Here is an 18,369-nt window from a genome sequence, read left to right as displayed (position 1 = left end):
ATGTTTGAAAGGCTCCCAACTGGATCATCTCTCCAGTACTTCTTGTCCAGAGACCTTTGGGTTTTTCTTCATGGAGGTAAATTATTCAGGAGGTCTTTTACATATGAATTAGTTACAACACTTCTCTCTCAAACAGCAGCATCTGGATGGGAGGAAAGGAGACCATTTTGTCACTTTGGGTGGAGAGATGGCAGTTTTATCTAGCTCAGGGAGTGAGAACCTAGAAAGAGAGAACCGTGTAGAAAAAAAAGGCAATATATATATATATATATATATATATATATATATATATATATATATAGAGAGAGAGAGAGAGAGAGAGGCTTTATAATGTTGTTGCAGCCTGGTTCTCCCTTTCTGTCATTCCCTCACCCCATCTTAATGTTGAGCTTTTCTCAGAAATGTCCTCTTCTTTGAGGCCCAAAAAGGTTACATGGTCTACAGTTGACTAGGGCTCTGGGGACACGATTGCCTTTCTGGGCAAGAAAAAAAAATCCATGAAAATCTCTGTCCAAAGTCAATTATCTGAGATCTGGAATTGTGCAGCCTGCCAGTGGAAACTCCAGGCCATTTGTATGTGGCCCAGTACACCTCCTCTAGCTTTCCTGGCTCAGCCCTCCATCCTCATGGGAGATGGAGGCAGCTGCAACTGCCTCCTCGGCTGACATCCACCACAGCCCGCACCCTCTTCTGGGTTGCCATCAGCTGTCATATTTATGCTGGGAAGTCTTGTTGGATGTGTCGCCCATCCTCTGCATGGTGGGTGAATCTAGTGCATGTTCTGTAAGATGGGTGGTTGGAGCCAGGAGCTCAGTGCTGCCCAGGGAACTGTGGGTCTTGACAGAGGCTCTGCCTTCTCTTCAGGGTTGTGACTATGTATATGTGAGTCAGGGCATCTCCATGACCTTTACATTGATCTCCTGTATAGGACCAGCTGACTTCTCTTCTTGTCCAGGAGGACTTTGGGCAACTCTCCTGCAGCATTAGGGAATTAGACCAAATGGCTTCAATGCCGTTTCTCTGGTTTGTGGTTCTTAAGAATCCTTAAGAGGCTGGTGCTATCGCTCAGTTGGTAAAGCGGACCCAAGTTTGAGTCCCAGAACCTGTATAAAAAAAACAGTTCTGGGATGGTAGAGATAGGTAGAGGCCTGGGACTTAGTGCATGGCCAACTTAGCCAAATGGGTGAGTCTCAAGTCAATGAGAGACTTTGTTTTTTTTTTTTTTTAAAGTGAATGGCCCCAGAATGGCAACACTTGAGTTATCTTATAGCCTACACACACACACACACACACACACACACACACTCACACACATACATACACACACATATACACACTCCCACACACTCAGACACACATAGTCACACACACACACACACACACACACACTCACATACATATTCACAGTCACACACTTTTGCAAAGTAGCTGACACTTAGGGCTTAGAGCCTTTCCATATTCAAGTTTGTCTAAGGGGCCGTCGGCCACTATGCCCTTTGCCTTCCTTTAGCTATTCTCCTGCACTGGGCCATGGATTAACTGAAGTGCTTTAGAATTCCTGCTACCCAGAGGAGGACTATCTTAGATGAGAGGGGGACTAAGAGCTGTGGAATCAAATCTAACCCACACCTCTAATTGGATCAGAAAACGTCTGTAACCTTACAGTGGACAATTTGGGAACAAAAGGCTGCTCAGGCCTCCCAGAATGCTGTGTGCTCTCCCTCATCCCTTCCAATGCTGCTCAGCCTGCAGGGTCTGCCTCACCTCTCCACTGTTTCTGCTTTCCTTCCCCAGAGTTCCTGCTTTGCTGGCTGCTCCCACCCACATTTTCAGATGTACCCTGTTTCTCTCAGTCTCTCCTTTTGGATTTGCTCCATCTGGATGCACAGACTGCTCCATTTGTGTGTCTTAGCTGCCTCCAGGAGAGGGTAGAGATGTCTTCTGTGCTGTGCCTAGGCAGCATATTCAAATTTTTTGCTATTGAATTTGGAAAAGGCTTTTAAATTAAAATCCTACTTTTTTTTTCCCCTGCTGAGAGCCAAGTTCCATATTCTGGGCTTCTTGTTCATTTTTCAGAGGCAGGGCAACGTGGGCAAGATCAAGCCAGATCCTGACAAAGCCCAGCCTCCCCTGAGCTCAGAGCCCTGTGTTTATTTTACAACAATTAGAAGCATACAGGCTCCTTTGCAGACAGGTTAATATATCAGACTAACGTGTGCAATGCCCTTTCTCAAACATGCCTGGTACAAGAACCTAGAAAAATTTAAAAATGACCCTCGGCACTGGGGAGATGGCTCAGTGAGTAAAGAACTTGCCTTGCAAGATGAGGAAGACCTCAGTTTGGTCCACAGAACTAATCTCAAAATGCTGGGTATGGTGGCACACACAGGCTTGTACTGCCAGTGCTGGGTAGGTGGGGACAGTGGGTCCCTGGACCTCATTGGTTAGGAAGCCTAGCTGAATGAGTGAACTCCAGGTTCAGCGAGAGACCATGGCTCTAAAATTAAGGTGAATAATGTCTTGAGAAGTGTTACATGAGGTTGTCCTCTGTACCCCATCTTTATTGTATCTAATTAAAGCGTAGGCACATGCACCTACCATATAAAATAGCATGTACACACATAAACATTCACATGCCATACACACACATATACACATGCCACATACACATATACACATGCCACATACACACATATACACATGCCACACACACACACATATATACATGCAACACACACATATATACATGCAACACACACATATACACATGACACACATACATACACATATACACATATACACATGCCATACATACATACACATACACACATGTATATACACATGCCACACACATATACACATGCCACATCAGCTTAGCATCCTACCATATGCTTTATTTCCCTCCTTTGCTTTCCTGGCACCTGAAATGAAGCATTAGAGACTGGAAGAAGACCATGTGTAACGGTGAGCTCCATTTTCAAGGAGAGAACAACACTGTCATCTGGATGAATACATTCTTGGGCAACAAACTTGTCCACTGGAGACCAGTTCTCAATGTCTAGAGTTGGCCAGTTCTAAGGTAGTATAGGTATCTGGTGGGACAAGGATGCTGCTAAGCACCAATGTACATGGCACAGGAAGGATGCTTTTGTCAGCAGTGCTAACACGGAGAAATCCTGGTATAAAATACCCACTGGGCAAGAGGGGAAAGAATTGTCTTGGTGTTCTTGGGGGTGTTTGTATATTTCTCTACCAGATTGTCACAGTTCTGGTTCACATTCCAGGGGCTCATAGGACCTTACATTCCTCCTGCTGTATGTGACCACGATGGTTGTCTCAAACTTGGTCTAAATCATCAAGGATCTGGTTAAAATGCAGATTCCAAATCAGCAAGTTTTGAGGGAGATCCTGGAGTGATACCAGTCCTGTGAGTTCACAGACTACACATTCAGTGGCAAGATTTTGTTGATGATTGACAAACAGTGCCCAAGGACACTACATAGCCTTCTAAAGTGAGACATCAATTTACATTTTCACCAGAGATATGTTTTAATGAATATCTTCTCTACAATTTGCTATTGTTGATCTTAATGCACATTCCTTAGACTTTGTAACTAGTTTAACTTTGCATATATTTATTGGCTATTGGCATGTATCTTCTCATCTTCTCATCTTCTCAGTTGTTTTTTCTTTAGGTAGTCTGTCTTTTGCTTTGTGGACACTGTATTTCTTTCAATTTTAAAAATTGTATTATTTTAAAACTCTCTCTCTCTCTCTCTGTGTATGTATGTATGTATGTATGTATGTATGTATGTATGTATGTATGTACTCATGAGTGCAGGTGCCTGCAGAGGCTAGAAAAGGGTTATATTTTCTAGAGCTGGAGCTAGGACATGAGCAGCTCGGTGTGGGATTTGGAAAATGGACTCCAATCCTCTGTGAGAGCAGCTAGTGCTCTTAACCACCGAGTAATCTCTCCAGCCCCATCTTCCTTATATCTAATTAAGCCTTGGAATGTGTGTGTGTGTGTGTGTTTGTAGATTTTGACATCTTTTTTTTCCTTTTCCTTTTCTTTGTGTGCACTTTGGTGACTAAAACTCTTCATTTTATTTTGATTTAATTTATAAATCTTTTTGTGTCCAGCCTATGTATCTTTTCAAAAAGTCCTCTTCTTTAACAGATAAAGTTGGTAGTTTAGGTAGTAGCTTTGTATCACTATTAGATATTTAGTTTTGGTAATTGTACCAGGCTATGACATGCTTATGAAGTGTGTTAACTTTGAAAGAAGCTAAGTGATAACTTTATGCTCTTGGCCTGGCAGGAATTGATTTTTTTTTTTTTTGGTTTGTCATTAAGTATGGATTTAATTCTGTGCTTTACTGCGTGAGCAATCAATTATTCTACCATCATTTATTAAGCAGATGGTTTTTCCTTTGTGCTGCGCAACACCCTTATCATGCAGGAAATGCTCAGACCTTCAAGCTATAAAGAGAGCAAAGCCTAGAAACTGCTTTTCCTGAGGACCTGAGTCTGTTTCCCAGTGCCCATGCTGGATAATTCACAACGTGCTGGGACTCCAGCTCCAGGGAACCCTACGCCGTCTTCTGGCCTCTCCGGCCAGAGGTATGCACAAACTCACTCACAGACATGCTAATTCCTCTTTCCTTAAATTACTTCTGTTTCAGTGTTCTCTGTGAGCCATGAAGTTTATGGATAAAGTGGCAGAGGACTAGGGCCCTAGAAAACTTGATGGGCGCTTATAGGTTCGCTGTCTTTTGATCTCAAAGGCTGAGAAACAAGAACAAAAGGAGGGCAAGCGGAGTCTCACCGAGTAGCTTGGTGTCTTTTCTATTGCTGTGCTGAGACACCATAACCAAGGCAACTTAGAGAAGAAAGAATTTATTGAGGCTTATAGTTCTAGGGGGTTAGCGTCCGTGACCATGGTGGGGAGCATGGCGGCAGAAGGGAGGTCATGGCACTGGAGCAGTAGCTGAGAGGTTACATGTTGAGATGACAAATCTAAAGCAGAGAGAGGGAGGAAAGGAAGGGAGAGAGAGCGAGAGCGAGAGAGCGAGAGAGCGAGAGAGAGAGAGAGAGAGAGAGAGAGAGAGAGAGAGAGAGAGAGAGAGAGAGAGAGAGTGCACTAACTGGGAATGGGGTGGGCTTTTTGAAACCCTAAAGTGACACACCTCCTCTGATGAGGCCACACCTCCCAATCTTTCCCAAACTGTGCCACCACCCAAGGACCAAGCATTCAAAAATATGAGTTTATGGGGGCTATTTTTATTCAAACCAGCACACTGAGGTAGAGAAGCCAAGGAGGGGATTCCAAAATCATTTGCCAGCCTGTCTTGCTCAGATGTGTTCTTTTATTTCTAGCACCTGAGCCTGACTGGTCCAGACTCTTCACTAGGGATTGAGATGAGAGACTTCTGTCCAGCTGAACTGAAAGACTGTGGGGGGGCACTTTGGAAGGGCAGGTTCAGGAAAAGCCCAAAGCTAAAAGGGCTGGGGGCTATGTTGGTAGAAGGAAAGGGGTCACGGGGCTGGCACTGAGGGAAGGAAGCCCTGCTAAAAGCTTCAAGGCAGAAGAACAATAAGAGAGTGAAGAGAGGAAGGCCCTTGCCTATCTAGCTACCTAAGTAAAGTGCCCGAGCTCCCTCTCCATCACCCCTAACAAAGTTATTCCACCCTAACAAAGTGATGTCCTCATATTTGACAAGTACCAGGGACTTTAATTGAAAATTACTTTGGGAATCTTGCCAGACATCACAAATTGAAAATATGAAAACCCGTTCTCGTGGGTCAGGGGTGTAACAAGCCCCATGTCAAACGTCATTACCTCTTGTACAGTCCAGGGCTGTGCAGGTGGGAAGCTAAGTGTTGATTGCATATTTTAGACCAAGAATAATTTCCTGAATGGCAATTTGTTCCTTTATTTGATGAAACTGAGGTTTTCAACAGCAGTAAAATGCAATCTTTCCAGAGTATATTTCCGTGGGTTATAAAGATTGATTATGCTTCTTAGTGAGAGATTCATTATTTGGTCATTTAGACTGTAATTTATTTAAAAAAAAAAAACAACTCAGCAACCCTAAAACGCTAATGAATTCCAGTTAGAAAGCCTTGTCCCATGAACAGTGGTGTTTTGCTCAGCTTTGCTTCAAACTGATAGCCTTGGGAGATGGGAGAAGGGCAAGCTAGGAGACCAGTTCTGTTCTGAGCTGGGCCAGGGTCACTCTTTGGGATCACAGAGGGCCCTCTCATTTCTGGGGCTTTCAGAACATCTGTCTCTATTTCCTTGAAAACTTCAGGAGATTGCAGTTCTGACTGTGCTATCAAATAAGGGGACTCTGCAGGGCAAAAGGCATGACCAGAGGCAAAACCTAAAAAAAAATACCAAAAAACCAGACACAGAGCATAGAAAAGATAGGGGAAAGTCAGAAGAGAGAGCTCTGAGGAAGAGGCCTCTAGGAGAGAGGAGAAAGGCCAGCACTGGAAGGTGGAGACAGAGCTGGAGGAGAGCAAGGCTCCTCTCACACCTGTAACTCTACTCATTGTTGGTTCTCTTCAGGGGCCCTCACGCTGCATGCAGTTCCATTTTTAAGTGGATCCCTTTAGAGCCTTCAGCCCTAAAGAAGCTTAAAAAAAAAAAAAGGACAAATAAACCCGTTTCTAGCTTTGAGCATCAGAGACAAACAACCTAAAGGCTTGGGAGTTGGAAGACTTGAGAAAGGATGAAAGACCCAGGACAGTGAGTCCCCAGCCTCTGTTCTGTGCCCTCATCATGCTTAGCCTAAGCCTGAAGTTGGAGGCACACAAGACTTCAGAGAAACAGCCTCATTCTGGAAGCTGCATCACAGTGGTCAAGAATGAAGGGAACTCAGGAAGTCCCTGTTCCATGGCAAAAACTAACCCTGGGTCCTAGAGAAAACTTAAGAAAAACTACAGGGTGAGAACTGGATGATTCTCAGAATCAGTATTGATTCTGGAGGGCTGAATTGGACAACTCTAGAGTCTGATGGTCACAATCCCTTCAGTATTGTACGAACTGTAGAATTTTCCCTCCTACTGCTCTGTGTTTGCTTTAAACTTTAAAATTTAAACGAAATTTTAAAAAATTAAATTTAAAATTGTTTTGTATCTAGGTGTAATGTCTCAGAGGTAAAGAGCACTTGCTGCTCTTGAAGAGGACCTGAGTGCCCAGGTTAAACATTTCACAACCCCCTGTAACTCTCGCTCCAGGGAGATCCAGCCCCTCGAGCCTCTGTGGGCAGCAACAGTCATAAGTGAGCACACATACACACACTTACACACAATTTAAAATATATAAATATAAAATATAAATAAGTCTTAAACAAGAAAACAAAGGCATATGTTTTTCTCTTTCTTCTACAGACAAAGAAACTCAGGCTCAGGGAGGCTGAATGTCTTGTCTTGTTCAGGGGTTTAACTAAATTCCCAATTCTTGCTGTTTCACTGCTGATCAGTGAAACCAGAGATCAAACAATTCATTGAACATGAGAAGCCTTTACTATCAAACTTAATGGCAATTTTACTAATGTTGTTCATGTCTACCATTTGGATTCACTTTGTAGCTACATGGTTTCTACAGTCACATGACTACAGGACCACATGTGAGGTAGACCAGTTATCCCAGTAAGAGGAACCTCAGGTCAGAGTCTACTCAAAGACTGGAGTTTGGAAACCCAGCATTGCTGGTCACCTTGACTCACAAAAGTGTCCCTACCCCTGCCACTTCCCCACACCAGAAGCTCGGTTTGAGGAGGTATACCTTTCTAGCTAGGCTGCAGGAGAATGTATCCACTCTATGACTGTGATCAAGGAAGGGAGAATGGTGCATGCTATGGAGCCCAGCCAAGGACAACTCCTCATTTGAACTTCAAAGAAATCCACCACAGGAGAAGCACAGCCACTGGGGTGAGCAGAACATCCTTTATTGTTCCTTTGAGATGGCCCCAACCCAGTTTCCACAAAGTCATGCTTCGAATTCCTTCAGCATTCTTACATTCCCTCATTACTGGGTCTCTAGGGAAAACCTCCAACCTTTCAACATCCTGGGTTTTCATTTCCAGAGATGCCAAAGATACAATTGTGGAGTCCACTCAAGTAGTTCTTGAAAAATGAAAGCTCATTTTTTTTTAAAAGCATTGCTCTGCAGTGACACATTTCACAATTATCTGTCTTTCCATATGTCTCTTTTAAGCTTGCCACCAAGCAGTTTCCTTTCAAGTGCCCATGAGTGATTATTTTTCAACTTGTCCTAGGCTACCATGAAGAAAGAGAAGATCTGATGAGAGGTCCTCTAGATCTGAGAAATGTGGAATGAATATGTGTGTGTGTGTGTGTGTGTGTGTGTGTATATATATATATATATATATATATATATATATATATATATAAAGTTCTTTTAGTGTTTAATTCTCCATGTGGGGGTAGTGGGGTGGGGGGAGGCACATAAGTTTTAGATGCCCTTGAAGGCCAGAATAAAGGACTGGATTCCCAGAGGCTGGACTTACAGTGATTGTGGGGCACCCAATATGGGTGTTAGGAACTAAATTCAGGTCCTCTGCAAGAGCAGTGAATGAGGCATCTCCAGACCCTGGAGTTGATCTCTATGGTCATTTGAAGGCAATGCCAAGAGTAGGCTAGTAACCCATAGGTTACTGTAGATTCATTGAACTGTAAGTGAGAGAGTCATGTTTCAAAGCATAGCCAGGAAAAAAAAAAAGGCCCAGAATTGATGAGGTAATACCTGTTCTCTCTTTATGAAATTGTTTCCTGAGTAACTGGTAACTTCTATGAGCTAGGACTGTGCCCCCTTTGGCCCATGGCTGTGTACCCCAGTCTAGCCTTTAAGCCTTTTCCCTTAAGTCCAACACAGGCAAAACAGCAGTAACAAATGTGCTTGACTTGCTAAGTCAAGAGGCTTGGGCCTTCCTTCTTCTCCTACCTTATGTAGTCTGGTTTTGTGGAACACAGTCAGTGCTTGATACATTAGTTTTTGTTTCTGTTTTTGTTTTTAATCTCATCAATGAATTTATAGTAGTAAAATATTTAGTTGGGGGGCTGGGAAGATGGTTCAGCAGCTAAGAGCACTGGCTGTTTTTGCAAAGGATCCTGATTTGATTTCCAGCACCCACATTCTGGCTCACAACTGACTGTAACTTCATTTCCAGGAGCCCAATGCCCTCTTCTGGCCACCAGGGGCACTGCACACACATAGTGCAATACATGCTGGGGGAAAAAAACCCCAAGCACATAAAATAAAAATAAATGTTTAAAAATGTAAATCAAACAAACAAAAGACCCTGAAACCCTTAAAATATTTAGTGCTATGGCAGTGATGAGGCTGACATAAAAATCAGAGAGCATTTTGTGAAGTGCCGTACTCGGTGTTGCTTCCTGAGCTAGAAGGTTCTAGAAGCTGGCAGTCATGATCCCCTTTCAGCTTTCTGTCAGCCATAGTGATGTTTCCCTTTATTCTCCTATTCTGTTTTTACTTTAAGTCATGCATCTTCCTCTCTCTTCTGTTAATGTGGACACCTAGGTGGCAGAGAAGCCAGGTACTTTCTCTTGTCTAAGAGATTGACTCCAAATCCTCTTATGACCTTCCATGGACAAGTGGGAGCTAGTGAGCACACATTTTCTGACACACTTCCTAACTTTACATAGCACTGTAGGAGCTGCGGGGTTTCTGTCATATCAGTAAACCCTAAGTTGAGTGTCACACATTGTTCTGGTATTTTCAGCCCCATATTGTATGTGAGGGAAGATTTGTTACTCAGTGTGGAAAAGAACCATTTCCAGTGCGTGTTACAGTCTAATTAACCAAGCCCACCAAACACGGGCTAAGGGGACACGTTAAAACAGAATTCTCTGAAATAATTACTCTTTTGTAATATTAGAAATATCTCAATGGTGACAGTTTGGAAATACTCTAGCTTTTAAATGCTGAAACCAAATGACAAATAAACCCTTGTGAATCATGTTCCAAGAAGGACGGTGAACATTATCCCTACAGCTGTTCATGATACAGTATCAAAATGAGAAACATGAACGTGTGAAACAGCAAGCCCGTGCTGCTCTGCCTTGCTCGTTCTGCAGAGAGCTCTGATGTGAAGGCATCCTCAGGAAGATGCAGCAGCCGTATTTCATCCGATCATCATTTAGCCAAACCACAACAATACTCCTGGGGCCTCTTCAGCTTCACTGACAGCGCCTGTCAAATTTGAGTTGCTGCAAATGGGATCCTCCACAGGGAGGCTAACTCCAGCTCTCTGTGGCCAGAAAAAAGCATGGATCTTTTAAAGAACAAACAAATTTTGTTTGATTGATTTTTAAAAGATTTTATTTTTATTTTCATGTGTATGAGTGTTTAGCCTTTATGTATGTATGTATGTATGTATGTATGTATGTATGTATATATCTATCTGTATGTATGTATATATACATATATGTATATCTATGTGTATATGTATATATATGTATACATATATACCCCGTGCATGCAGTGCCTGTGAAGGACACTGTATACCTTAGAACTGTACTGAGCAGCCATGTGTTTGCTGGGAATTGAATTCCAATTCTCTGCAAGAGCACCCAGTTCTCTCTCTCTCTCTCTCTCTCTCTCTCTCTCTTCCAAGACAGGGTTTCTCTGTGTAGCCTTGGTTGTCCTGGAACTCACTCTATAGACCAGGCTGGCCTCGAACTCAGAAATCCACCTGCCTCTGTCTCCCAAGTGCTGGGATCAAAGGTGTGCGCCACCTCTGCCCGGCAACACCCAGTTCTCTTAAGCAATGAGCCACTTTTCCAGTCTCAGACTAGTTTATTTTAAATATTTATTTTATTATTTTTTTTTGTGTGTGTGTGAATGATGTGTGTTTGCGCGTGCGAGTGCAACGGTCACCCAAGGAGAAAAGAACAGGGCAGGGGATCCCTTGAAGCTGAAACACAGGTGCTTGTGAGCAGCCCAACATGGACACTGGGAACCAAAACTCAGTTCCTTTGCAGGAGTAGTATCTGTTCTTCACTGCTAAGCCATATCTTCAGCTGGAAAATACAGATACTTGTGTTGTTTTATTTCTGATGTAAGAAGAGAGGTTTGTTGTGTTGTTGGTTTGTTGTCAGGAACTTTAAAAGATAAAAGTGAAACAGATACGGGCAAGTGCATATGGTACTGATTTGACTATGTACCTGAGCTCCTAAATTGCTGAAATTCCTGTTTACATCAAAGGTGGGTTTAAACAACAGAAAGTAGAATTATAACTTTTTTTTTAAAAAAAAATCCATAATCTTAGTCAATAATTTATTGGCAGAATTCCCCTAGCAACTTAACTTTTTATGAGGGCAGTAACAACTACCATATGTAGCCGACTTGTTCTGCGCCAGGCTCGGGATTAGGCGGCCTTAGATGTTGTATCTGACCGAGCTTCATGATCATCTCCTGAGATGCTCCTTCCATTCTGAAGTACAGAACACGGGTTCTAGAGGGTTACTGAGAAGGCTTCCAGCTCAGGATTGCCTGTCCACCGTGGACGCTCACGCGCCATCTCACACCTGCCTAGGGGATCAGTGAGGGCTAGGGATGTAGCTCAGCCAGCAGAGAGCCTGCCTAGCACGCACAGAACCTTTGCGTTTATCCCAGAATAGCACAAGAGGGGTCATAGTGCACTCAGGAAGCCTCAGCATTCAGGAAGTAGAGACAGGAGGATCAGAAGTTCAAGGGCATCCTATACCTACTGAGCAAGTTTGAGGCCATCCTGAGATATATGAGATCCTGATCTCAAAAACAAACAAACAAACAAAAACAAAAAAAACAACAAAAAACCCCAAAACCAAAAACCAAAATAAAAAAAAAAGAAAAGAAAAAAGAAAGATGTTCAGGTGGTAAAGAGCTTGCTGCTGAGCAATAGTTTGAGCTTTAGAACCTAGGTATAAAAAACTGGGAATCATGTTTTCAGTCACAGTGCTGGGGAGGAGACAGTTGGATCTTTGAGGTTCAGTGGTTGGCCAGCCTAGGCCTAATTTGTGAGCTCCAGGCCCACAAAAGAGTCTAAAATAAACAAGGTGGTACCCAGGGAACACTGTCATAGAGTTCTGGTCTATGTGCACACAGATTCATGCTCACTAGCACATGTGTGTATGCATGGGTGTGCTCGTGTGTATACACACACACACACACACACACACACACAAATTGGTAAGAACACTGTTACTCATACCTGTCAATAGAGTTTTAGGCTGTGAGTATATAATGGATTATACAATCCATTTGGCTCTCTTCACCCTGTGCTTGCTTTTGGAATGGGTCCTCAGTGGGCTGGGTTGAGTTGGGATTGTGTGTGTTTTCTGAAACCAAGCATTTGTGTCTCGCCTCTCTGGGTTCATCAGAAACGGTATCTCTCCTGGGTGTCATGACCTCCCCAGGAAGCTTCCCTGATCCCTGTTTCTGACTGGCTGACAAATCCCTGCTAATCTGGGAGTCCCTGCAGCTCCAAGCAATGCTAATGGAGGGAAGTGGGCTTTGATCATGGACATATGCCCTGTGATAGATGTTTGCTGGGCTGACACACTTTCCCCTCTTGACTCAGGCGTGGGAGGGGAAGGAAGGCAGGAGGTGTCAGTTCAAGGCAACTGGCTCTGACACCCTTTCTGACATGCCCATTCATCAGGTGGGACCTTTCTCCATACCCAGAAAGGACGAGTCCCTCAGGAGATGTGGTTAGAACAGGGTGGGTGGAATACAACCTGAGCCTCATTCTGAACTTGTTTGTATGAGAAATTATTCCCACGGTGTTCTGGTCCAAGATCTTTCAAGAGAGGCGGGTTTAAGTCCATAGGGGTTCAGAAGGAGACTGTTCTGGTAGCGAGCCCATGAGATAGAGCACTGCAGGGTAGATAGATCCCAAGGGCTGTAGTTCATGATTTTCCCCACTTCTTGGACTCTCCCTAAGCTATCAGGGTTCAGGGAGTTTCCAACAGAACAGCACAGCATCTGGATTTAGGTTCTGTAAGTTATGATCCTTGCCTCAGTAAAACTACTCTTTCCACCAAGTGGCCCTTGATTCTAGAAGTGGCCTATGGGCTACTTCCTCCAGGGGTCCCTACCAAATCTCAGGCTAATCTCTGCTTCCCAGTACCAGGGGAGGTGCCCAGGTTTACTTAGGATCTGTGCATAAGAGCTAGTCATGAGTATATAAGCAGTTCATGGAGCCCTGTGTGGGACAGCTAAGAGAAAAATAAACACATACATACGTGAAATCATAGCCTTTCACCAAGGAAAACACACACTTAAGATGTTTACTGATGGAGGAGGCTGTGTGGTTTATATTGGTGATCTTGGTGATAGCTTCTCTTTCCATCAGCGCTAAGTTTTCCCTCAGTCCCGTTGATCGATCACTCAGTATTGGAGTCTTAAGCCTGTGGTTGTTTGGGTGTTAGAAAAATTCAGTTTGTCAAAACACTAAGCAGAAATTTGAGTTACTAAAGTTGAAATACCAAATGGTTATGTATGTATGTATGTATGTATGTATGTATGTATGTATGTATAGTGTGGCATCTCAGGAAACATGGCAAAGTGCTATAGCTGGGTCCTCACTGTGGTCTGGTTGGCTCCAACGGCTACTGTGAATGTTGTACGAATAAGCTGAGCTCATGGTGTTCAGTCTACCAGGCCTGGACCATGGAGGGGAGCACGAATCTCTCCAGTCTCTCTGGAACTCCTCATTGTCACCCAAGCGTGAGTACAGGGACAGTGACTTGGCTAAGAGCTGATGGAAGAAGGGGTCGGGTCAAAGTCATGGCCCTTAAAAGCTAACATTTAGAAGACCAGAATAAGAGACTATATTAGTTACCTTTCTCATTGTTGTTACCAGATACCCAACAAGAATCATCACAAGCTCTCTGCCTGTCACCACACGAGAGTGGCAGACAAGGCAGTGAGATGCCCCAGAGTGCAGTTTATCTTCCCTTTTTATTTATAGGTCTGTGTTAGAGACTTTCAGCTCTTTCATTCTTTGATTTATATGAGGCATCAACACGCTCTATCCATGTGGTCAGACCTTTTTTTGTTTTGTTTTTTTGGTTTTTTCGAGACAGGGTTTCTCTGTATAGCCCTGGCTGTCCTGGAACTCACTTTGTAGACCAGGCTGGCCTCGAACTCAGAAATCCTCCTGCCTCTGCCTCCCGAGTGCTGGGATTAAAGGTGTGCGCCACCATGCCCGGCTATGGTCAGACCTTTTACCTCTGCCAAATATAAATGTCTGGTCACATTTGCACATTTGTGTAGGAAAAAGTTGCAATACTGGTCTATAGATCTTGGTATTTGGGCTCATGGAAATGTCTATGACTGATGAGGGTGATGCTAAGAAATAGAGACTGGTCTCTGGTATCCAGCAGTTCTCAGAGACTGTTTATGAGCCTCCAAAAACAGTGAGTTCTGAGGCCAAACTCTGTTGTTGAGTCAGGACCAGAGAGAAGTTGATCGGTTGGAATTGACTTTCTCTCCAGGGACCCTTAGAGTAGAATGACCTCAGCCTAGGACATGCTTCCTGGAATGGTGACTCTCCAGGGGGCTAAACCCACAGTGTCTTCCAGAGAATGAAGACATCACCCACAGAGCAGAGATTGTCTTCTGTCTCTGTTGAAGCCCAATGAATCCTTTGTGTTGGTGCCTGAGCAAGCAGGGAGAGTGAGGGGGGGGGGGTATCGGAGAATGAATGGCTAAGCGAGCCAAACTTCAGATACTTGGTGTCTTGAGGAGAAGCTGCTGGGGTTCATGGTACCCACAGATTAGGAAAGGAAGCTGGCAACTGTAGAATGTTTTGGTGGTGTTCTCTCAACTCTCAGAATGAGTCTTCAGGATGTGGAGGAGGAAATGGGATCATTAGAACAGGGTCACTTCCCTAAGGCCAGCTGACAGCTGAAGAACTAAGATTAATTCGGACTTTTGTCTTTCTGGAATTTTCTGTCAGACTGGGTTGAGAAATCTGGGAAGTGTCCATGAGCTTCAGAGAAATGAAAACCGATAGTTATTAATTTTGAGGGTAATGAGTTTGTAACGTGTCTGAGAGCTAAAAATCATAGGAGTGTGAGGTGTCAACTCATGCTTCCTCAGTCCATGAAGTCTACCACTCCCTCTTCAGACCAGAAACCTTGCCATATCTGGGAGTATGGCCATGGAGAGGGGATGGGTTGGGCTCTGACTTCCATGGGCTCCTGTCCTCTTCTCTGTCCTCAGTGAATTCACAACCATCCTGAGATCTTCTCTGAGCTGAGCCCAGGGAAGCCTCGCTGGACTGCAGAAAAGCTACAACTTCCCTCAAGTTACAGCTAGTCCATGTAGCTGAGAGTTACATTCCAGATGACCCCAAGGATTCCAATGTCCCAAGGGATGGGCTTAGTCTCTAGGTGTGGGGTTTCTGTTTTTCCCCTTTGGCTACTGTCCTTCTTCTGGAGGGGTTGGGAGCCAGTGAGGGGGAAGGCACAGAACCAGACAGTAAATATTCAGGCTTTGTAAAAAGAAGCCATAAACAACACAGAAAAGAATAAACATGGCTGTGTTAAAACAAAGCTTTGCTTAGCTGGTGGGTTGTAGTTCCCCAGGCCCTTCTGCATGCTGACAGGCTTCCTACAGTTCCCAGGTGAGCTGGAGATGTAGCGCAACTGAGAGCTTGCTTTGTACTCAAGGCCTTGGTTCTATTTCTAGGACAGCACCAACCAAGCATGGTGGCACAACCTGTTATTCAAAAGACTTTAGAGGTGGAGGCAGGAGGACCAAAAGTTTAATATCATCCTTGGCTACAGAGTCAGCCTGGGTCAGCCTGGACTACATGAGATCTGGTTACAAAACAGAATCTCCTCCCCTCAACCCCTCAAGGTGATTTATCACCTTGCATCTGTTAAGATGGCTACCATCAAAAGAGTAGAAATATACATGAGGTCCTGTATCCGGTCCCCAGCTTCTGAAAAAACAAATAAACGAAACCCCAAAAATAAAAACTGGAAAAAATCAAATATTGGAGAGGATATGGAGAAAATTACTATATGAAATTCAAAGTGTGCCATTCCCTTAAAATCTGCACAGTAGTTCATTATATAGCTAAAAACAGGGCTACCTTATAAGATTAATTATATAGCCACACTTGTAGATTATTCCCCAAAGTCAAAAGATCCAGGAAGAAGCAACTCAAATGCCCCCTCCCCACCCCAACAGAGGTGCAGGGAGGCAGGTGGTGGTGTAGCCATTCAATGGGATTCTGACTCATGATACAACATGGACATTACTCAAAATAAGCTATATGCAAAGTGTAAATACTGTATAGACGATATGGAGACCAAAAAAATAGAGTGGTGTTTTACGGAGGCTTGGGGGAAGAAGAACGGGGAATTATTATTGAATAATAATTCAATGGGGTGGAGTTTCAGTGCTGTGAGGTAAATCATACTCTAGAGATGAAAGCGCAGCCTTAGGAATGCACTTGCTGTCACTGAGATGTCCACGTCAACTGCTAACATAGTAAACCATGTGTCAGGTGTGTTTTACCTCAATTAAGAACAGGAAAAGCTTCAAGTGATCCTTAGTGGCTGAGGAGACCATTTAGCCCATAGACTGCTGTGAGCAAGTATGGGTTCCAAGTTCAGATCCTTAACATCCATGTAAAAGGCTGAATATTGCAGTGCATGCCTGCAACTCCCAGCACCTCCATAATCAGGTAAAGCACATGGTTCCATTGCACAGCAGAAGAGCATCCAATGCCCAAGCTTCTGCAGTTGGTGTGGACTCACTGAGCACGTACAAGAGGCTAGGAACCCCGAAGGAGACTGGCCATGTCCACTCACCACTCCCAGCACACGGGGTGGTGTCTAGTCTGAAGGCAGAGGTAAAGGGTCTGACCACATGGATAGAACATGTTGATGCCTCATATAAACCAAAGAATGAAAGAACTGAAAGTCTCAGTTCTCCAACACAGACCTGTAAATAAAGAGGGAGGGTAGAATGTGCTCTGGGGTATCTTGCTTCCTTGTCTGCCCCTCTCATGTGGTGGCAACCAGAGAGCTTGCGATGATTTTTTGTTGGGTATCTGGTAACAACAATGAGAAAGGTAACCAATGTTCCTTTGTCTTCTAGTCAGCTAGTCTTGCTGAACTAGTGAGCTTCAAGTTCAGTGAGAGACCCTGATTGAGCAAGAATATACCGTGCTGATCTCTGGCCGCTACATACATGCTTGCTTATATATGTATACACACACACACACACACACACACACACACACACACAGAGAGAGAGAGAGAGAGAGAGAGAGAGAGAGAGAGAGAGAGAGAGAGAGAATAACGGACACTTCAGTGTTGAAGAGCTGAGCATGCCTTTGGCCTGAGTTGTTGTTAGAGGCTGAGACAGAATTGCTTGAATCTAGGAGTTTGAGTCCAACATGGTCAGGATAGCAAGACTTGATTTCTGTACAGGGCTGGGGGAGAAGAAAAGGAAGCTGAACCACAGGAGAGGAGTCCCCCGCATGGACACAGTGACCTGCTCATCTCAAGGAACAGTCTCCATTGGAAAACACTTTAAGCTGCTGATGCCTGGCATTGTGCAATGCACTGGGTTGTGGCAGGAAGCAGGGTAGGTCACTGTGTCATGATGCTCCCATTCCTAGGCTGCAGGGCAAAAACACAAAATCAAGAGCAAAACACGGTGTGTTTTTAAATAGGGAGGAGTCTAGAGGGGATGCAGGTGACATTAGAGAAAAGGGCAGCAGCAATGCTAGTGTGATTAGAGAAGAAGCAACTTGGTGCCACTCAGGGAATGCCTTCTGTTCCCTTCCCCTTCCCTCCCATGCTCTCCTTTCCCCTCCTCTCTTCTCCCCTCCCCTCCTCTCTCCTCCCCCTTTCCCTAACTCATTCTCCCCTTCCCTAACTTATCCTCCAGTCCCCTAACTTACTCTCTTCTCCCCTCCTCTTCCCTTCCCTTCTCTCTCCTCCCCTCCCTTTACCTTTCTCTAAGGCCCTCCCCTCCCCCTCTTTCCATTTCGTCCCCTTCTCCCTCCCCTCTTTTCATTTCTCTTCTTTCATAAACGGGCTGTGAAGCTTCCGCTGCAACTAAGGAGGAAGAGGCCACAATAAAGGGAGAGAACCCTACAGTAGAGACACCCACTGCATGAGATGCCAGTGGAAAGAGCTGGAAGAACGGAGGGAGGCTAGCAGGCCAAGTGGGGCAGGAGAGGCATGTGAGGAGGGCTAGCAGCCATGGTCCAGAATGGGAGCTCGATTCCAGGGGCTATGTAAGTCTATGAAGATTTCTCCACCTAGTGTCCAGCCTCCCCTCCCCTCCCCTCCCCTCCCCTCCCC

Source organism: Mus caroli, unplaced genomic scaffold (genome assembly GCF_978045245.1).
Source record: "Mus caroli unplaced genomic scaffold, Mus_caroli_1 scaffold_11, whole genome shotgun sequence".
In the NCBI taxonomy this organism is placed as follows: Eukaryota; Metazoa; Chordata; class Mammalia; order Rodentia; family Muridae; genus Mus; species Mus caroli.
The sequence above is the reverse complement of the archived record's forward strand: the minus strand, read 5'-3'. Positions refer to the sequence as shown.